The sequence below is a fragment of the Mustela nivalis genome (genome assembly GCF_964662115.1).
Source record: "Mustela nivalis genome assembly, chromosome: 16".
NCBI lineage: Eukaryota > Metazoa > Chordata > Mammalia > Carnivora > Mustelidae > Mustela > Mustela nivalis.
The window spans coordinates 16,535,195-16,558,078 of NC_139035.1; the positions used below are offsets into that span (position 1 = coordinate 16,535,195).

The 22,884-nt window shown below is 36.9% G+C and overlaps 1 protein-coding gene and 1 pseudogene across 2 annotated transcripts in view; both read left to right on the forward strand.

Moving 5' to 3' along the window:
- Positions 1–22,884, forward strand: part of XPR1 (xenotropic and polytropic retrovirus receptor 1) — a 250,301-nt gene that overhangs the window by 94,600 nt on the left and 132,817 nt on the right. The window lies entirely within an intron of this gene.
- LOC309850532 (cullin-4A pseudogene) lies at positions 13,789–15,716 on the forward strand (annotated as a pseudogene). Its single transcript has one exon. The product of its transcript is annotated as a cullin-4A pseudogene (transcript).

The window sequence follows — 22,884 nt, forward strand, 5'->3', positions numbered from 1 at the left end:
GTACGGTTAGGTTGTGTACCTGAGACCTTTCTTGTTTCTTGAGAAAGGCTTGTACCGCTATATATTTTCCTCTCAGGACTGCCTTTGTTGTGTCCCACAGATTTTGAACTGTTGTGTTTTCATTATCATTTGTTTCCATGATTTTTTTCAATTCTTCTTTAATTTCCCGGTTGACCCATTCATTCTTTAGAAGGATGCTGTTTAGTCTCCATGTATTTGGGTTCTTTCCAAACTTCCTCTTGTGGTTGAGTTCTAGCTTTAGAGCATTGTGGTCTGAAAATATGCAGGGAATGATCCCAATCTTTTGATACCGGTTGAGTCCTGATTTTGGACCGAGGATGTGATCTATTCTGGAGAATGTTCCATGTGCACTAGAGAAGAATGTGTATTCTGTTGCTTTGGGATGAAATATTCTGAATATATCTGTGATGTCCATCTGGTCCAGTGTGTCGTTTAAGGCCTTTATTTCCTTGCTGATCTTTTGCTTGGATGATTTGTCCATTTCAGTGAGGGGAGTGTTAAAGTCCCCTACTATTATTGTATTATTGTTGATGTGTTTCTTTGATTTTGTTTTTAATTGGTTTATATAGTTGGCTGCTCCCACGTTGGGGGCATAGATATTTAAAATTGTTAGATCTTCTTGTTGGACAGACCCTTTGAGTATGACATAGTGTCCTTCCTCATCTCTTATTATAGTCTTTGGCTTAAAATCTAATTGATCTGATATAAGGATTGCCACTCCTGCTTTCTTCTGATGTCCATTAGCATGGTAAGTTCTTTTCCACCCCCTCACTTTAAATCTGGAGGTGTCTTCGGGCTTAAAATGAGTTTCTTGGAGGCAACATATAGATGGGTTTTGTTTTTTTATCCATTCTGATACCCTGTATCTTTTGATTGGGGCACTTAGCCCATTAACATTCAGGGTAACTATTGAGAGATATGAATTTAGTGCCATTGTATTGCCTGTAAGGTGACTGTTACTGTATATTGTCTCTGTTCCTTACTGATCTACCACTTGTAGGCTCTCTCTTTGCTTAGAAGACCCCTTTCAATATTTCCTGTAGAGCTGGTTTGGTGTTTGCAAATTCTTTCAGTTTTTGTTTGTCCTAGAAGCTTTTAATCTCTCCTTCTATTTTCAATGATAGCCTAGCTGGATATAGTATTCTTGGCTGCTTGTTTTTCTCGTTTAGTGCTCTGAAAATATCATGCCAGCTCTTTCTGGCCTGCTAGGTCTCTGTGGATAAGTCAGCTGCCAATCTAATATTTTTACCATTGTATGTTACAGACTTCTTTTCCCAGGCTGCTTTCAGGATTTTCTCTTTGTCACTGAGGCTTGTAAATTTTACTATTAGGTGACAGGGTGTGGGCCTATGCTTATTGATTTTGAGGGGCGTTCTCTGAACCTCCTGAATTTTGATGCTTGTTCCCTTTGCCATATTGGGGAAATTCTCCCCAATAATTCTCTCCAGTATACCTTCTGCTCCCCTCTCTCTTTCTTCTTCTTCTGGAATCCCAATTATTCTAATCTTGTTTTTTCTTATGGTGCCACTTATCTCTCGAATTCTTCCCTCGTGGTCCAGTAGCTGTTTGTCCCTCTTTTGCTCAGCTTCTTTATTCTCGGTCATTTGGTGTTCTATATCACGAATTCTTTCTTCTGCCTTTTTATCCTAGCAGTGAGAGCCTCCATTTTTGATTGCACCTCATTAATTGCTTTTTTGATTTCAACTTGGTTAGATTTTAGTTCTCTTATCTCTCCAAAAAGGGCTTTTATATCTCCCGAGAGGGCTTCTCTAATATCTTCCATGCCTTTTTCGAGCCCGGCTAGAACCTTGAGATTGTCATTCTGAACTCTAGATCTGACATATTACCAGTGTCTGTATTGATTAGGTCCCTAGCCTTCGGTACTGCCTCTTTTTCTTTTTTTTGTGGTGAATTTTTCCGCCTTGTCATTTTGTCCAGATAAGAGTATATGAAAGAGCAAGTAAAATACTAAAAGTGTGGCAACAACCCCAAGAAAATATGGTTTAACCAAATCAGAAGAGATCCCAAATCGTGAGGGGGGACAAAGGGGATAAAAAGAGGTTCAAAAAGAAAGAAAGGAAAAAAAGAAAAGAAAAGAATTTTAAAAAGGAAAATGAATAAAGAAAAATATAAAAAGGAAAAATATATATATTAGATAAACTAGTTAAAAAACATTAAAAAAGAAAAAGGTAAAAGTTTAAAAAAATTTAGCAGAAGAAGAGAAAAAAATGAAAAAGAAAAAAATTACATTAACTGCAAGACTAAAAAAATCACAGGGGAAAAAAAAAAAAGAAAAGAAAAGAAAAAAAAATCACAGGGAGAAAGCCATGAGTTCCGTGTTTTGCTTTCTCCTCCTCTGGAATCCTGCTGCTCTCCTTGGTATTGAAACCACACTCCTTGGTATGTGAACTTTTTCTCGGCTGGATTTCTTGTTGATCTTCCGGGGGAGGGGCCTGGTGTAGTGATTCTCAAGTGTCTTTGCCCCTGGCGGAATTGCACTGCCCTTATCAGGGGCCGGGCTGAGTAATTCGCTCGTGTTTGCTTTCAGGAGCTTTTGTTCCCTGAGCGCTTTCCGTAGAGTTCCGGAGGACCGGAATACAAATGGCGGCCTCCTGGTCTCCGGCTGGGAGGAGCCCGGGGCCCCACTCCTCAGTGCGCCCTCAGAGAACAGTGCCCCGTTACTCCCGTCTGCCTGACCTCCGGCTGCGCTCCGAGCTCACCGAGCCTGCGACTGGTTCAAGGTAACCCCAAGCTGTGAGCTTACTGTCGGCTCTGTCTCTGTAGCCGGCTTTCCCGTTCCAATATGCGCAAGCTCTGCGACACTCAGACACCCCCGATCCTTCTGTGACCCTGCGGGACCTGAGGCCACGCTGACCCCGCGTGGGCTTCGCCCCGGTTTAGCCTCTGGTGCGATATCCCTCAGTGGAACAGACTTTTAAAAGTCCTGATTTTGTGCTCCGTTTCTCCGCCACTTGCCGGGAGCCGGCCCCTCCCGATGGGGTCTATCTTCCCGTCGCTTTGGATTCACCTCTCCGCCGGTCCTACCTTTCAGAAAGTGGTTGTTTTTCTGTTTCCAGAATTGCTGTTCTTCTCTTCGATCTGCCGATGGATTTGCAGGTGTTTGCAATCTTTAGATAAGCTATCTAGCTGATCTCTGGCTAGCTGAAGTAGTCTCAGCCTGCTACTTCTCCGCCATCTTGACTCCTCCCCTAGAATTCTGTTTTAATTACCTTTATTTTTTTTAACCATTTCTATTTCTGTAGTTTTGGTGTTTAAAAATGGTTGCTCTAGGGATTACAATATATATATTTTACCTTTCACAGTTTACTTTAACTCAGGTTTTACAATTTTATTTGGAGTGTAGAAACCTTAACACCAAATAGGTCTCTTTTTCTTTTCCCCTTTATGCTGTAGTTGTATGTATTATATCAGCATACATTAAAAACCCTGTTAGAAAAGGTTACAATTTTTTTTTCGACTGTCAAACATTTTAAAGAACTTAGCAGCAGAATACTTCATTACATGTACCTAAATATTGATCCCTTCTGTTGCTTTTTCTTCATTGCTGAGGTTCTTGGGTTTTTTTGGCATTATTTCTTTTACATCTGAAAAAATTTCCTTTATTAATTTTTAAAAGATTATTTATTTATTTATTTATTTGACAGAGAGAGAGAGAGACAGAGAGGGAGGGAACACAAGCAGGGGGAATGGGAGAGGGAGAAGAAGGCCTCCTGTCAAGCAGGGAGCCAGATGTGGGCCTTGATCCCAATATGCTGGGATCATGACCTGAGCGAAAGGCAGATGCTTAATGACTGAGCCACCCAGGTGCCCAGCCATTTTTTTTTTTAAATAGTTGTATACTGGCAACAAATTCTCTTGGATTTTCTTCCATTTCTCTTTGTTTCACCTTTATTTCTGAAGGCTTTATATTCTGTGTCAACAGTTCTTTTATTGGTGTTCTTGAAAAATATGATATCATCACCAAAATTGGTCTCCTTGATTTCTGATAAGAAATCCAGTTATTCAAATTGTTGTTCTATAATAACTAATGAGTTGTTTTTCTCTGGTTACTTTCAAGAATTTAGTTTTAGTTTTAGTTTTTTGCAATTTGATTATGGTATGTTTGGGCATGTATTGCTTTAGATCTCATTTGAGGTTAAAAGAAAATACTTTGTTCAGAGCATTTCTGACATTAAATGGGTTGGTTTTCCACACTGAGCAATTCTCTAATTCTCTGCGGTTACCAACTGGTTTTCTACAATTTAATGCACTTCTGATGCTACCTAGAGTTAGCACAAAACCCATAGGTTAAGGTCTTACAAGACAGTAGCAAATACAGATGCCAATAGCAGTAGTGGGTCCCCAGATTACCTGTTCTTCTGTCTGACTGGGCTACAAATTAGGGTCCCACAACCTCCTCCTCAGGTTCAGTAATATGCTATAACAGCTCACAAAACTTAGGAAAATACTGTATTTTCCTAAGTTGTTCATTGTTCCAGATGAACAATGAACAGCAGATGAAGAGGTACAAAGAGCAAGGTCTGGGGCTTCCCAAGCCCAGGGGCTTCTGTTACCATGGAGTTGGAGTGCACTGCCTTCCTGGCATATGGATGTGGTCACCAACCTGAAGCTCTTGGAACCCCTTCATTTGGGATTTTTATGGAGGTTCCTTTATGAAGGCATGGTTGATTAAACCATTGGCACTCCTCAGCCTCTCCCCTCCATGGAGGTCAAAGGTAGAAAGCTCTTTCATCCTTCTTCCTATTTTATTTTACTCTGTGGTTCAGATTGGAGAATTTCTTTTGATTTATCTTTAGGTATATTGACTTTTCCTCTGTCATCTCTATTTTTTTGTTGGACCCCTTCAGCGAATTTTTATTTCCATTGCTGTTTTTCACTTCTAAACTTTTGATTTGGTTCTTCTTTTTATCTTTTATTTGTTTGTTTGCTGGAGCTTTCTGTCTTTCCTCTCAAGAAAATATTCTTATTCGATGAAGCATTTTTTTCATAGTTTTTGCAACGTAATTCCAACATCGGCATTATCGTGGAAGTTGGTGTCTGCTGTCTTTTCTACACGTGTTGAGATTTTCCTGGGTATTTGTATGCCAGGGAATTTTGGGTTGTGTCTTGGACATTTTGAATATTATGTTATGAGATCTAAGGTCTTGCTTATATCCTGTGTAGGGTGTTTTTTTTTTTTTCTGTTTGTTTTTTGTTTTGTTTTTGAAGATTTGCTTTATTTTTTTTTTAATTTTTTATTTTTTATAAACATATATTTTTATCCCCAGGGGTACAGGTCTGTGAATCACCAGGTTTACACACTTCACAGCACTCACCAAAGCACATACCCTCCCCAATGTCCATAATCCCACCCCCTTCTCCCAAACCCCCTCCCCCCAGCAACCCTCAGTTTGTTTTGTGAGATTAAGAGTCACTTATGGTTTGTCTCCCTCCCAATCCCATCTTGTTTCATTTATTCTTCTCCTACCCACTTAAGCCTCCATGTTGCATCACCACTTCCTCATATCAGGGAGATCATATGATAGTTGTCTTTCTCCGCTTGACTTATTTCGCTAAGCATGATACGCTCTAGTTCCATCCATGTTGTCGCAAATGGCAAGATTTCGTTTCTTTTGATGGCTGCATAGTATTCCATTGTGTATATATACCACATCTTCTTGATCCATTCATCTGTTGATGGACATCTAGGTTCTTTCCATAGTTTGGCTATTGTGGACATTGCTGCTATAAACATTCGGGTGCATGTGCCCCTTTGGATCTCTACATTTGTATCTTTCGGGTAAATACCCAATAATGCAATTGCTGGGTCATAGGGCAGTTCTATTTTCAACATTCTGAGGAACCTCCATGCTGTTTTCCAGAGTGGCTGCACCAGCTTGCATTCCCACCAACAGTGTAGGAGGGTTCCCCTTTCTCCACATCCTCGCCAGCATCTGTCATTTCCTGACTTGTTGATTTTAGCCATTCTGACTGGTGTGAGGTGATATCTCATTGTGGTTTTGATTTGTATTTCCCTGATGCCGAGTGATATGGAGCACTTTTTCATGTGTCTGTTGGCCATCTGGATGTCTTCTTTGCAGAAATGTCTGTTCATGTCCTCTGTCCATTTCTTGATTGGATTATTTGTTCTTTGGGTGTTGAGTTTGCTAAGTTCTTTATAGATTCTGGACACTAGTCCTTTATCTGATATGTCGTTTGCAAATATCTTCTCCCATTCTGTCAGTTGTCTTTTGATTTTGTTAACTGTTTCCTTTGCTGTGCAAAAGCTTTTCATCTTGATGAAATCCCAATAGTTCATTTTTTCCCTTGCTTCCCTTGCCTTTTGCGTTGTTCCTAGGAAGATGTTGCTGCGGCAGAGGTCGAAGAGGTTGCTGCCTGTGTTCTCCTCAAGGATTTTGATGGATTCCTTTCGCACATTGAGGTCCTTCATCCATTTTGAGTCTATTTTTGTGTGTGGTGTAAGGAAATGGTCCAATTTCATTTTCCGGCATGTGGCTGTCCAATTTTCCCAGCACCATTTATTGAAGAGGCTGTCTTTTTTCCATTGGACATTCTTTCCTGCTTTGTCGAAGATGAGTTGACCATAGATTTGAGGGTCTATTTCTGGGCTCTCTATTCTGTTCCATTGATCTATGTGTCTGTTTTTGTGCCAGTACCATGCTGTCTTGATGATGACAGCTTTGTAATAGAGCTTGAAGTCCGGAATTGTGATGCCACCAACGTTGGCTTTCTTTATCAATATCCCTTTGGCTATTCGAGGTCTTTTCTGGTTCCATATAAATTTTAGAATTGTTTGTTCCATTTCTTTGAAAAAGATGGATGGTACTTTGATAGGAATTGCATTAAATGTGTAGATTGCTTTAGGTAGCATAGACATTTTCACAATATTTATTCTTCCAATCCAGGAGCATGGAACATTTTTCCATTTCTTTGTGTCTTCCTCAATTTCTTTCATGAGTACTTTATAGTTTTCTGAGTATAGATTCTGTGTCTCTTTGGTTAGGTTTATTCCTTGGTATCTTATGGTTTTGGATGCAATTGTAAATGGGATTGACTCCTTAATATCTCTTTCTTCTGTCTTGCTGTTGGTGTAGAGAAATGCAACTGATTTCTGTGCATTGATTTTATATCCTGACACTTTACTGAATTCCTGTATAAGTTCTAGCAGTTTTGGAGTGGAGTCTTTTGGGTTTTCCACATAGAGTATCATATCATCTGCGAAGAGTGACAATTTGACTTCTTCTTTGCCGATTTGGATGCCTTTAATTTCCTTTTGTTGTCTGATTGCTGAGGCTAGGACCTCTAGTACTATGTTGAATAGCAGTGGTGATAATGGACATCCCTGCCGTGTTCCTGACCTTAGTGGAAAAGCTTTCAGTTTTTCTCCATTGAGAATGATATTTGCGGTGGGTTTTTCATAGATGGCTTTGATGATATTGAGGTATGTGCCCTCTATCCCTACACTTTGAAGAGTTTTGATCAGGAAGGGATGCTGTACTTTGTCAAATGCTTTTTCAGCATCTATTGAGAGTATCATATGGTTCTTGTTCTTTCTTTTATTGATGTGTTGTATCACATTGACTGATTTGCGGATGTTGAACCAACCTTGCAGCCCTGGAATAAATCCCACTTGGTCGTGGTTAATAATCTTTTTAATGTACTGTTGAATCCTATTGGCTAGTATTTTGTTGAGTATTTTCGCATCTGTGTTCATCAAGGATATCGGTCTATAGCTTTCTTTTTTGGTGGGATCCTTGTCTGGTTTTGGGATCAAGGTGATGCTGGCCTCATAAAATGAGTTTGGAAGTTTTCCTTCCATTTCTATTTTTTGGAACAGTTTCAGGAGAATAGGAATTAGTTCTTCTTTAAATATTTGGTAGAATTCCCCCGGGAAGCCGACTGGCCCTGGGCTTTTGTTTGTTTGGAGATTTTTAATGACTGTTTCAATCTCCTTACTGGTTATGGGTCTGTTCAGGTTTTCTATTTCTTCTGGTTCAGTTGTGGTAATTTATATGTCTCTAGGAATGCATCTATTTCTTCCAGATTGTCAAATTTATTGCCGTAGAGTTGCTCATAGTATGTTCTTATAATAGTTTGTATTTCTTTGGTGTTAGTTGTGATCTCTCCTCTTTCATTCATGACTTTATTTATTTGGGTCCTTTCTCTTTTCTTTTTGATAAGTCGGGCCAGGGGTTTATCAATTTTATTAATTCTTTCAAAGAACCAGCTTCTAGTTTTGTTGATTTGTTCTATTGTTTTTTTGGTTTCTATTTCATTGATTTCTGCTCTGATCTTTATGATTTCTCTTCTCCTGCTGGGCTAAGGGTTTCTTTCTTGTTCTTTCTCCAGCTCCTTTAGGTGTACAGTTAGGTTGTGTACCTGAGACCTTTCTTGTTTCTTGAGAAAGGCTTGTACCGCTATATATTTTCCTCTCAGGACTGCCTTTGTTGTGTCCCACAGATTTTGAACTGTTGTATTTTCATTATCATTTGTTTCCATGATTTTTTTCAATTCTTCTTTAATTTCCCGGTTGACCCATTCATTCTTTAGAAGGATACTGTTTAGTCTCCATGTATTTGGTATACTGGAGAGAATTATTGGGGAGAATTTCCCCAATATGGCAAAGGGAACGAGCATCAAAATTCAGGAAGTTCAGAGAACGCCCCTCAAAATCAATAAGAATAGGTCCACACCCCGTCACCTAATAGTAAAATTTACAAGCCTCAGTGACAAAGAGAAAATCCTGAAAGCAGCCCGGGAAAAGAAGTCTGTAACATACAATGGTAAAAATATTAGATTGGCAGCTGACTTATCCACAGAGACCTGGCAGGCCAGAAAGAGCTGGCATGATATTTTCAGAGCACTAAACGAGAAAAACATGCAGCCAAGAATACTATATCCAGCTAGGCTATCATTGAAAATAGAAGGAGAGATTAAAAGCTTCCAGGACAAACAAAAACTGAAAGAATTTGCAAATACCAAACCAGCTCTACAGGAAATATTGAAAGGGGTCCTCTAAGCAAAGAGAGAGCCTACAAGTGGTAGATCAGAAAGGAACAGAGACCATATACAGTAACAGTCACCTTACAGGCAATACAATGGCACTAAATTCATATCTCTCAATAGTTACCCTGAATGTGAATGGGCTAAATGCCCCTGTCAAAAGACACAGGGTATCAGAATGGATAAAAAAACAAAACCCATCTATATGTTGCCTCCAAGAAACTCATTTTAAGCCCGAAGACACCTCCAGATTTAAAGTGAGGGGGTGGAAAAGAACTTACCATGCTAATGGACATCAGAAGAAAGCAGGAGTGGCAATCCTTATATCAGATCAATTAGATTTTAAGCCAAAGACTATAATAAGAGATGAGGAAGGACACTATATCACACTCAAAGGGTCTGTCCAACAAGAAGATCTAACAATTTTAAATATCTATGCCCCCAACGTGGGAGCAGCCAACTATATAAACCAATTAATAACAAAATCAAAGAAACACATCAACAATTATACAATAATAGTAGGGGACTTTAACACTCCCCTCACTGAAATGGACAAATCATCCAAGCAAAAGATCAGCAAGGAAATAAAGGCTTTAAACGACACACTGGACCAGATGGACATCACAGATATATTCAGAATATTTCATCCCAAAGCAACAGAATACACATTCTTCTCTAGTGCACATGGAACATTCTCCAGAATAGATCACATCCTTGGTCCTAAATCAGGACTCAACCGGTATCAAAAGATTGGGATCATTCCCTGCATATTTTCAGACCACAATGCTCTAAAGCTAGAACTCAACCACAAAAGGAAGTTTGAAGATTTGCTTTAAAGAAGACTGATTGGTTCAGTTTGACACAAGTATGAACTTCATCTTCTGTGGTTTGTTATTTTTTACATTAGTGTCTTTTTCAAAGCCTTTGTTTTGCTTCTCAGATATGTCCTGTGGGTATTGTCAACCAGTGGCAGCCTGGGATCTGTACACTTCTCAAAATTTGTGGTAAGATGTTTAGGCTCATTTTTCACATATGCAGCTTGCAGGTGATCTCAGGAGTTCATAAATAACTTTATGGGCTTACTTTCCCAAGGTCTTTTCTCTGTGCATTGTCCTTGGTACTTTCTAGTTCTTTGGAGTTCCACTTTTTGGTCCTCTGGTCAGATAATTAAGGCTTTATTTATCCCATATTGCTAAGCAATTCCTCTGATTTTGCCAGTGTCTTAGGCCAAGCACTGCAGGGCAGAAAGAGAAATGGGTCCGTCCCTCTTCTAGTATTTTAGTTTCTGCAGGTCCCTATTGTCACCATTGTTACTGCCTCCACTATCAAGGAATTTCTTGGGTTGTGGGGTGCAAAAAAATGGATAAAAGAAAAGAAAAGCAGGGATTCCCTCTACTGAATGTTAAGAGATCACTTTTCTTTTCCTCAAGTCAGATTTACAAGATATCTGGCACTCTGTCTACTTGGGTGCCCACTTTGTGTTTCAGGACTGCATTGAGGCCAGGCCAATGGATATCAAAAAGGAAAAATAATTGCTATCCCTGTGACTGCTTTGCTTGTACTTCAGATTCTCATCTTTGTCCCCAAACTATTTGCTCTTACTTACTTTTCAGAGCCCTCAAATAACTGCTGCATGCATTATATTTAGGTTTTATAGATGAATTCAGTGGGAGAGAAAGATGGCGTGTGCTTACTACATCTTACTCAAAACCGAAAGCTTGATTGCTTGTTTTTTTTTTTTTTTAAATAGGTCATTTAAAAAAACTCCTCTTCTTCTCTAAACAAACAAACAAACAAAAAATCAGATTCTTTAATACATTTCCTTGGGTAATCTTCATAAACCTATGAATAGGGAGTTTTTTGGGGTGTTTAGTAGGGAACATGAATATAGGAATCACTTAAACATTTGCTGCTTTGTTAAATAAAATGCCTATCTTACTGATTTAAAATTACATTTATTTTATGTAGCATGATCAAAATCACCTTCATGATTTTTACAGTTCACTTTTCAAATTGAAATCTACTACTTGTGTTGTTTTTATTATAAGTTTTCTTTTGTTCTTAATTATGAGTAATCATTATATTGTTATTTAATATTTGCAACTGCTGTGTCTTTACTCACAACCTCTTTAGTGGATCTAATCAAAGACTCTAATTTCATTGCCTGAATTCAAAACTTAGAAATTGGTATACTTTTTTTTCTTATTAAGTTTCCTGGTCATCATAACAATTCAGCCGCAGTGGATTATTGTAGCTGCCTATAAACAACTTTTATCTTAGTTTTTATCTTCCCTGGCTATCAGGATAGGCACTGTTTTCAGAAGATGTTAAAAGTATGGGATAAAAATGTACTTATTTTTCAAATCTCTTATTCATTCACTTGGGAATGAATTGTTTAATTGTACTTTTTAGCCCATAGAGATTCACAGATCAATCTGTAATTTGTAATTTGTCTTGTTAGGGTTTTAGTGTTCTTAACCTTAGGGATCATTTGTTGTTTCTTTAGTATTTTCTGTCATTCAATACACAGTGAATAAATTATCTGAAATTTGGATAGTGAAGTCTTTTTTTTTATTAATAAGCTAAAAGGGAAGGGTTTGTCACTGGTTACATATGAGGCATTGCAGAAATGTTATTCTGACTTTAATTGAAATCTGCAAGGCATAAACAATGAGATAATATAGATAAATATAAGGAGTAAACACATATACACAGAAAAATAGAGATTTTTTTTAGTCATAAGAGATAAGAAGGCTGGCCATTCCCTCAGTTTTGATGGCTTTCCACTTCCCAGAAAGCATACCTCAGATTTCTGTGGGTAGGTCCCTAGTTTTCCAACCCAAACTCTATGTTCATGTAGCTGACTCTCCCTTATTTAAAGTGATTAGAGTGTCTGTTCTTTGAAATCAGAAGGATAACAAAAATAGGTATACAGGGGCACCTGGGTGGCTCAGTCGGTTAAGCGTCTGCCTTCAGCTCAAGTCACGATCTCAGGGTCCTGGGATTGAGCCCTGCATGGAGCTGCCTGCTCAGCACAAGTCTTCTCCTCCCTCTCTATCTGCCCCTCCCCCTTTGCTCCTGCACTCTCATTTTCTCTTTTAAATAAATAAATAAATGCAATCTTTTTAAAAAAGGGAAAAAAGCTGGTATACTCAAGTATTTGCAAAGAAAAACATCCTTATGTGACTTTTAATATTAAATTTTCATATAAATTATATCTTTGATAACCTGGTATGATCCAGCACAGATTTAGAGTTTGTTATACCTCAGCTTGAATCACAGTGTTACCATTTACCAATTGTGTGATCCTAAATAAATCACTGCTAAGTTTTAGTTCCCTTCTGTGTGGTGAAATATCATACAACAATGTGCTATTGTGTATCTCTTCCCAGCTCTGTGTTCAGTGTGTTTTCAACAGTAGCTTGAAATGTGTTGTGATTTACTCATACCACAGAAATTGGTAAATAGCACTAACCAGAGCTTGATTTATTGTTTTGTTGGATGTCTAGATTTAAGAAAGTGATGGAAAAAATAGCAGTAAAGCAGATTAAACTTAAAAGTTTCTTGTGTCTTGGGGGACCTGGTTCTCACAATTGGTTAAGCCTCTGACTCTTGGTTTTAGCTCAGGTTGTGATCTCAGGGTCATGGGATCGAGCCCCACCTCAGGCTTCCTGTTTAGGGTGGAGTCTGCTTGGGATTCTCTATCCCTCTCCCCTATCCCTCCTTACATGCACACACGTATGTCTCATTCTCTTTCCCTCTCTCTCTCTCTTACTCTCTCAAAATATTTTTTTAAAAAAAGTTTTTTGTGTCCATTGCCTGTTCTTGGTAGTAACTCAAAAATTGAGGAGATACTCTAAACTATAGGCTTACTTCATTTTATTGCATTTTACTTTATTGAGCTTCACAGATACTGCATTGTTTACAGATTGAAGGTTTGTGGCAATCCTGCATTAAGCAAGTTTACTGGCACTATTTTTTGCAACAGCATTCACTCACTTTATATCTTTGTGTCATATTTTGATTCTTGAGATATTTGAAACATTTTCATTATTATTATTTGAATTGCTTCAATTTCATGATAAAACTTTATTGGATGAGGAGTTACTTCCTATGGATGAGCAAAGATAACGGTATCTTGAGATGGAATCTACTCCTGGTGAAGATACTGTGAAGATTGTTGAAATGACAACAAAAGATTTTGAATATTATATAAACATAGTTGATAAAACAGTGGCAGGGTTTGGGAGCATCGACTCCAATTTTTAAAGACGTTCTCCTGCCGGTAAAATCCTATCATATGGTGTCATGTACTACAGAGAAATCATTTGTGAAAGGAAGAGTCAGTCAGTATGGCAAACTGCCATACTGCCGTTCTTATTTTAAGAATTGCCTGAGTTGTTGAGCAGCGGGAGTTGGGTGGCCAGTTGGTGGGGTCAGGGCAGTCTCCCACTGCTTCCTGGCTGCAACCATGGCTGACAAGACCCCCAGGAAGGCCAGCCACTCAGTGCTTGTTAGGCATAGCCACATCCGTGTCCCTCACAGTGGCCACCATCACCTCCAAACCTGGGCATAGCAGTGGCTCCAAGAAACTAGTGATCAAGAATTCTGAGACAGGTCTAAATTGCCTCATAAGTAATGTTCAGGACACGTGGCAGAAGCTTCTTGAGGCAGAAAAAGCCATACAAGTGGTATCTCCATCAGATAGAACTTGGAAAAACTAAGCTGTTGAAAATCTGTTCTCACAAAGTTTCCTCAACACCACAAACAGCTGTGCCAGGTCTGTGAAGATCATGTCCAAGCATAGATCATTCGGTTTAGAGAAGACTCACCAGACAGTGTTTTAGTTTTAAAGAAGATTAGCACATGCTGGCAAGATCATTGCAGACAAATGATCATGATCAGAAGTATTGTCCTGTTTTTTGCTTTGTACTTACTTTGTACTTTGCTATGTACTTCAGAATTCCATGCTTCCTTCTGTTTGGGACATAGGATTGGAACTTTTTAGAAAACATATTGTTAGTAATAAAATGGCTCAGAGTAAAGTATTGGTGGAATTCTGCTATTAACAAGAAAGAAGCAGCAAAGCAGTGGCTAGAAGTTTATGAAAAGTCTGCTGAGTATGCTTCCTGACCTTCAGGTATATAAAGATTCATTTGACCTGAAATTTTTGGAAGAAATGAATTGTTTATTATGCTGCAGAATATCCTAAACATGTAAGTTAGCGTTTAGAGGAAGAAGGAGATTGAGTAATCACATATTTAGACCGTAGCACACAGAAACCACTGATTGCTTACATGGAGAAACAGCTTTTCAGAGAACATTGAACAGCAGTTCTGTAGAAAGGGCTTGACCACCTCCTTGATGAGACCAGGGTGCCAACCTCACTCAGATATACCAGCCATTCAGCTGTTTGTAGCATGGGCAGCAGTTTCTGCTGTGCATTGGAGTGATTACATCAAGACTTTGGGGACAACAATTGTTATCAGTCCTGAAAAAGAACTATGGTACAGGACCTGCTAGATTTTAAGGATCATGTGGACCGTGTGATAGAAGTGTGCTTTTCGAGGAACAAGAAGTTCGTCGCCTTGATGAAGGAATCCTTTGAAACATGTATCAACAAAAAGCCAAATAAACCCTCAGAACTGATAGCAAAGCACGTTGATTCAAAATCAGGAGCAAGTAATAAGCAACAGATGAAAAGCTGGAGAGGATTCTTGACAAGGTAATGATAATATTCAGGTTTATTCACAGTAAAGATTTCTTTGAAGCCTTTTATAAAAAAGATTTAGCAAAATGATTCCTCAGTGGGAAAAGTGCCTCAGTAGATGGTGAAGAATCTGTCAAGTTTAGTCGTCAAAACTAGAGCATGAATGTGGTGCTGCTTTCACTAGCAAGCTGGAAGGCATGTTCAAGGACATGGAACTCTCCAGGGACATCATGATTCATTTCAAGCAGTATATGCAGAATCAGAGTGATCCAGGCTCTATAGATCTATAGTGAATAGAATTATGATGGCATACTGACCAGCATACACACCTATGGAAGTGCATTTAACTCTAGAAATGGTTAAATTTTAGAAAGTATTTAAGACATTTTATCTCAAATTAGAAATTAGTTCAGAAAGCACAGTGGTAGAAGTCTTCAGTGGCAAACTACATTGGGGAATGCTGTTTTAAAAGCAAATTTAAGGAAGGAAAGAAGTTCCAGGTGTCCATCTTCTGGATACTGCTGCTTCTCATGTTCAGTGAAGGGGGTAGGTTTAGCTTTGAAGAAATCAAAAGGGCCATGAGAATAGAGGACAGTGAGCTGCGAAGAGCATTACAGTCCCTGGTGTGTGGCAAAGCGCGAGTTCTGGTTAAAGTCCCCGAAGGAAGGAAATGGAAGATGGGGACACATTCATGTTCAGTAGGGAATTCAAATACAAGTTGCTTTGAATAGCCAGATTGGGATGAAGGAACCCATTGAAGAATAAGTCAGTATCATTGATAGGGTTTCAGGAAAGACAGTATCAGATTGACTGTACTGTTGTCAGAATAATGTAGATGAGAAAGACTCTTCATCATAATCTTCTAGTTTCTGAATTGTATAATCAGTGAAATTTCCAGTAAAGCCTAGAGATTTAAAAAAGAATTGAATTTCTTATAGACAGACTATATAGAGAGAGATGATCACCACTACATGGACTGATTTGGCCAGCTGCTTTCTGTCATTGAGACACTAGAATGTATCTTCAGAGCAGTGAAGCATTTCTGTCCTATTTCCAAGACTTCTGAGATTGACCCAGCAGAAAGACTTTTGGATTAGAAAGAAAAGATGGTTGGTTCTTGGATTACCCTTCACAAGCTTAAGGGTTTGCAAACGGGCATATGTGTCTTTCCCTCCAGTTCTCCCTCTTAACTGTTTTGCTGCTTAAATTGCTTTTGTTGCTTTGTGCAGAATGACTTTGAGATTGGAGAAGAAGATACTGGTTAAAAGAGGTTCCTTTTTAAGATATTTCTCTTGTGGAAAGCTGCAAGTTTGGTTTGGTGTCTGTGTGTGCTTATGAAGCATAGTTAAAAAGACCCTCTGTGCTGCGTTCACAGGCTACAGAGATGACTGGTATACTCCTGAAGGAGTACTCTGCTCTCTTAGTTTTTGGACACTTAGTTTAGAAACAAGAGTCCTTTGTTGGCAGACATTGGGAAGAAACAATGTCAAAAGCTGGCTAATCAATTTTGCAACATAAATATTGACATCTGTTTGTTTCTTTTATGTTCCATACATTTTAAACTATGATGACTGACGTTTTGGAGCAAGGTTTCTCCGTGAGACCTCTGGTGTGTTGAGACAACACTGGGTCAGGTCTTCTTGCTGTGGTTAACCCATGAGCATCTTTGTTCTACTTTCGTTGAGCTGTTTTGTGGATTTTCCGTTTAGGAGTTTGGGAGATAGTGTGTTTGTGTTTACACGTTTCTGAGACTGAGTCTAGCAGGCCCCCTGTTTTTTGCACTGGGGTAACTATTGTTTGATTCTTTTCATTGCGTTGTTTGTACGATTGCTTTAGTAAAGTTTGTTTTAAGAGTTATGCTGTTCTTCTTTGTGCTATAACCACTGTAAAAAGTGTTATAGGAGACTTAAAGTCTTGATACTGTGAAGTAAAAGTTATTTTGTTAAAAGATTAAAAAGATTTTGTTGGCACTGGTTTCATGTTTTGTGTATATATAGGTGCCATAACTGTAACAAAAATACTTTTCTAGTAGCATGTAAGAGTAGTTACACAAAAGTATATTCCATTTTGATTCAAAGGTACCAAAGGAATTTTGATCATGGTATAAATGTTTAAAGCAATATTTTCTGGAATATACCAAGTTTATATAATTGGGTTTTGTGCTAAATTATTAAAAAGTTTCTCCCTTTTAGAAACTTGCATGTTTAAAATATGACAATTTATGGGTTTCCTTGTGAAAATCCTCATAATTTAAGTAGTCATTATTTCTGTATTTGTAAATTTTCGTTTGTGAGTTCTATAGTATGTGGTCTATAAAAGACCAAACAGATTTTTATTTTTTAAGTTCTATGTTCATTGTCTCTATTGTTAATATTGTAATTTAATGTAAAATTACTTTGAACAAAATTAGTTTAATTGGCCTTAAAAAAAAAATAAAAGAATTGCCTGAGCCACCCTAACCTTCAGCAACTACCATCCTGATCAGTCAGCAGCCATCAACACTGAGGTAAGATCTTCCACCAGCAAAAAGATACAACTTGCTGAAAGCTTATTTTTTAGATATAAAGTATTTTAATTAAGGTATGTACATTGATTTTTTTTAAGGCATAACGCTATCGCACATTTAAATAGACTACAGTATAGTATAAACATAATTTTTATATGCACTGGGGAACTAAAACATTCATTTGACTTGCTTTTTTGCAATTAATTTTATTGGCAGTAGTCTGGAACCAAACCCTCCAAGGTGTACACGTATCATCTAATTCAGCAAAGAGGTTGCTTATATCATTGACAAATGAGTGAGGTTATGACATATATCATTGTTTCACTTTCCCTTTATTATTTAATGTAAATGAACATATCGAATAACATTAAGATTGGCATTATATTCATTTATCGGTTGCAACCCTAAGTTGGCTTCTCAGGAGTTTGGCAAAATCAGTAGAGCATTCTGTGAGAATTAGTTGGCTCTAAGAAATTCACAATAAAGAGTATTGTATATTTTATTATAATTTCAAAATTGTCTACTACAGCCTTCAAAATTTATAACAAACACACATTTCATACACACACCCCTGAGGGCTGATTGTTAAACATTTATCAGCACACCACTGTGTCTGGCACAGAACAAGCATTCATTAAATGTTGCTTTCTCTTCTCCTTTACTCCCCTTTGGCCTTTTCAAATAGAATCAAAATATCTGCCATACTTTGTGTAATCAGGGTTGGTGAAAATAAAAATAGCACAATAGCACTGACTTTAACTTAATGGCTATTATATTCCTTAGTATTATCACTTTCACCAGTATTAAAACACATATTACTTAGAAAGACAAATGAAAATTTGAGGGAGTATGGTTTTCTTTTGAATTCTGTTGCTGGGAGCTTTAGGTAAAAAAGCCAATACCCAATTATATTTCAAAGAGGGACATTAGAAGCATAAGGAATATAGTATGTATTGAATATTGAAAAGCAACTATGAATCGTAGCACTTGTCAACATTTTCTTGAAAATGTTACCTACGAATAATTAAAATTTTTGCTTTTATTTTGAAACTTTTTGTTCTTTTTCTCCCTTCTGTCCCTCTTCCGCTTCAGTAAGGAAATTATTTTATTTTAAAAAAAAAAATTTAACACTGGTTACAGTCACAGACTGATTTTCTTTCACTCCAAAGGTGAATTATGGATTCTTTGACAACCTTTTATTTTCTGTCATTATGATGATTTTTGTTCCCATTTTTAGTCTGGAATAACACATTTTTTAAAGCTCCTGTTTGACAGGTTCTTGGTTTTTTGTTCTTTATTTCCTTACATATTTAGAGTATATTGTAGGGGTCATATAGTTACTCTTCTCACTTCCCCTACCTTTGTCTATTTTAAATAAAAGAAAACCAGCTGTATTTCTGTAGTGCATAGCTGATTGCTTTCAAACCTCCCAAAGGAGACAAACTAATTGCTAAACATAGAGAAGATGAAATGTTGAGATACCATTCTGTGTGGATTTAATAGTCACTAATCACAAAAGAGTAAGCCTTTACACGTTTTAATCCTATTACTTCCAGAAGAATAACATAGAGTAATAGTGTTTCCTCCTCACGTATGTTTGCAAATATATACGGGAAGGATTGAATTATGTTGGCATCTTTGTAGAAAACTAAGTGACCATATGTATGTGGGTCTCTTTCTGAGCGCTCTTGTTCTATTCCACAGGGCTTATGTTCTGTCAGTATAGCACTTGTCTTTATTACTATAGCTTCATAGTAAGTCTTGAAATCAGACAGTATACATCTTTCAGCTTTTTCCTTCATTTTCAAAATTGTTTGGCTATTCTAGGCTTATTGCATTTTTAAATAAATTTTAAAATTTTGTCAAGTCTTGTAAAGAAAAAAAACCTGCTGGTATTTTCATTGTGATTGCATTGAATCTGTAAATCATTTTGGTGAGAACTGACATATTAACAGTGTTGAACTTGTAATCCATGAACGTGATGTATTTCTGCACTTATTTAAGTCTTGTTTACTTTGTCTTTGCAACGTTTTTAGTTTTCCCGGTAGTTTTAGTCCTCTACACTTTTTTTCCTCCATACTTTTATATACAGATCTTGCATATATTTTGCCCAGTCTATCCCTAAGTATTTCATATTTATTTTTAAAGATTTTGTTTATTTATTTGACAGAGATCACAAGTAGGCAGAGAGAGAGGAGGAAGCAGGCCCCCTGTTGAGCAGAGAGCCTGATGTGGGGCTCGATCCCAGGACCCTAGGATCATGACCTGAGCCGAAGGCAGAGGCTTTAACCCACCGAGTCACCCAGGCGCCACAGTATTTCATATTTTTGATGTTATTATAGATGATACTATTTTTAAATTTTATTTTCTAATCATTTGTTGATAGAATATAGAAACACAGTGGAATTTCCTGGTTAAGTTCACTGTGTTTATAGATTTCTAAAGATATGATACATATACATTATGTTGTTTGTGAATAAAAACAGTATTAGATTTTTTCATTTCTGATCCATGTTCCTCTTTTTATTTTTTTTTATAATTGTTAACCTGCAAGCTACAAGGCATTTCTTATTCATTTATGTATTTTTGTCTAATCATTAGTAACTTTTAAATTTGAGATCATAATTACCAATTTCTTAGTAAATAGAGGAACTCTTTGGTATAGCTTTTTAAATAAGGCCAGTCATTCAAAACATGCCTTTCATATCAGTACTTAGTAAATAAAACTTGGAATGAAGATATTAGAAAATGTAAGTTTCTGATTTTTTACAGAAAACTGAAGCTATTTCTTCGAAGCTTCTTTCAAGCTACATCTTTTATCTGCTACTATTTAAAAATTTAAGACATATTTAATATTAGTAGATTTATTTTCTGAGACAAGTAAGATTTACTTATAGAACAGCCAAATCCGCTGATAGCATTTTAAAATTTTGAGTGTTCTTACATAATATAGTTGTCAGGATGCATTACAGTTTTGTACATTTCCTGGAAATTAAAGGTCGGTCACTTTCAGAGGTAGAATAGTTTAAGTGAACTAATAGTTCACTTTGCAGTGTCAGACCCTCTTTCCTGTAAAATTGAAAGAGCAGATAGCAATAATCATTGAAATAAATCTCATCAGTATGTCTACAATTTTAAATGTATAAGGGATGTTGAGCTCATCTTTCCTATAGACTGTTGAAATTTGTTTCCATCAAGGAGGAAGGAGAAAGGAAGAGTTATGTCTAAAGGGAATAAATGTCGTCCATAAGTCTGGGGATATGAGCTTGGACTCTTATAAATATAGAAAGCAATGTAATGATAGTATCATCTATGACACTTAGTAATGGAAAAAGAGGAAGGAGGTAGTATGAGTATGAGAGAAAATAAGATTGAGGCTTCAAGTGAAAGTTGTATGTTTATTGTATTAATAATTAACATTTACTTGCAGACTTGAATGCTAACCTTGGCTGGCAGAAGTGGCAATGGGATAGGAAAGGAATTTAGGTTATAAATAAGAACTGAAGAAATATGACAAAATAAAGGATAGTAGTTAGCTTAGATGACTAAACTTTTTAAAGTATTATTCTCTCTCTTTTAAATTATATGGCTAAATTTCTTGGTTCTTTTGGTGTCATTTCATCATAGAAGTTAAAATGATATGGATATGGAAGTTTACCAAAAAACATTAGACAATAATGGTGTGTCCCTATTCTTTATGTTTTCTGAGAGCCTAAGCAATAGAAACTTTTTACCAAAAGGCATATGAAACTTACTGGATTTTCAACTTCAATATGGAATACTATTGAAATACTATTCCATACTATGGAAATATGATAAGAATACTATTCCTATCATATTTCTTTGGAAATTTTTAGGAATTTCCTCATTGCTCTACCATACACCTTGGTTAAATAACTTGATTGTTGTAAAGAAGCTTGATTGACTATAATTTTAATTGAGGATTAACAGATCCTAGAGTCCAAACTCTTTCATAGACTGTGCCTCTGGAAGGTCTTGATTGTGTAGTAAAATTGAGCAGTCTGTTATATTTTTTAAAAAAATACAGCAATTTCCAAATCATAGATCTTCTGGCTTGTCACTAATTCTGATCACAAACATTATCAATGTACTTTTAAAGAATACTCCAAAAAAAAAAAAATGAAGGTAAGGTTACTGATAATGATTTTAGATAGACGGTGAATGGTAGAACTAAAAAATATTCTCCAATTTGATATTAAAACATTAAGCCTTAGAAACTGATACAAGTACCATGTAGTAAAGAAGTATCAGGTAAAAGTTCCTTTTAATGATGTAAAAACAAAAGCCCAAGATAGTTGTGTAGAAAAAGCATTGTGTTAGCAGTGGAATCTGAATTTGAATTCTGACTCTGCCACTTAGTTGGCTTTTGGCAAATCACTTGGAGCCTGACTTTGCTCTGTAAAAATGGTAATTGGTATTCTGACATTTCAAGATTCATGTGTGCAAGCCCTAGCACAGGACTCTAGCATAATGTAGATACTCAACAAATAATAATTGCATCTCTTTAAAAAATAAAATAAAACAATTAGTACTTGATAAAGTAATCATGTTTAAAAAGGCAGTACTGAAAATATTAAAACTGTCACTTCAGTTGCATTGCTAATAAATAATCTAAGAGGAAGAGCAATTTTCCTCTTTTTGGTAGTAATATCATTTGTATTGTTATCAATATGACTTATGTCTATATTTTTCTAAAAAGATCTTATTTATTTATGTATTTGAAAAAGAGCATGAGCCAGGGTGAGGGGCAGAGGGAGAAGGGGAGCCTGATGTGGGTCTTAATCCCAGGAGTCTGGGATCATGACCTGAGCCAAAGGCAGACTGCATAACCGACCAAACCACCTAGGCACCCTTGACATATAGCTATATAATCAACCTACTGTATTTTGGCTGAGAGAAGGAAATGTCTTCCACTTCTAGTGTAGTCCTAGCACGGTGCTAACCATGCATTCCTATATATGGTTATCAAATGGGTGAGTATGTATTTTAAGTTGGACTTTTATTTCTTCAACTGTCATAACTGTTGTTCTTATAGTTCTTCTACAATATTGTTTCCTACCACTAAAACCCATCTGTCCTCAAACATGTCAAGCTTTTGTTAGAGCGTTTGTATCTTCTATTCCTTTGTCCACACATTTTTGCCAGGCTAGCTTCTTCCTTCTGGTTATTCAAGTCTCAATTCAAATGCCTCCTCTTAACAGAGATGTTCTCTGACTACCCATTCTCAAGTCATTCTCTGTGCACTTGTTACAGTATCAGATTACCTGGTTTCATTTTCTTCATAACCATTGAAGCAATCTGATAGTACCGTAGTTTATTTAATTACTTGCTGATCGTTCCTTTAGAATATGAGTTCCATAAGAGGAGGGCCAAGGGCCCTGGGCCCTAGTGTGTCTTATACTGTATAAATGGCCCCTTGTGGAAAAGTTAACATCATTTATTTTGATTAATAGTGTCTTTGCCTGTGTCTAAACGGTTTATTTCTGCTAATTGACCCATATATGAGAGCTTATTTCTGTTCTCTCTAGTTTTCTGTTTGGAATTTTCCACAGTCTAATGTTTTAGAAAAGGAAAATATAATAATATAACTCATTATTACAGA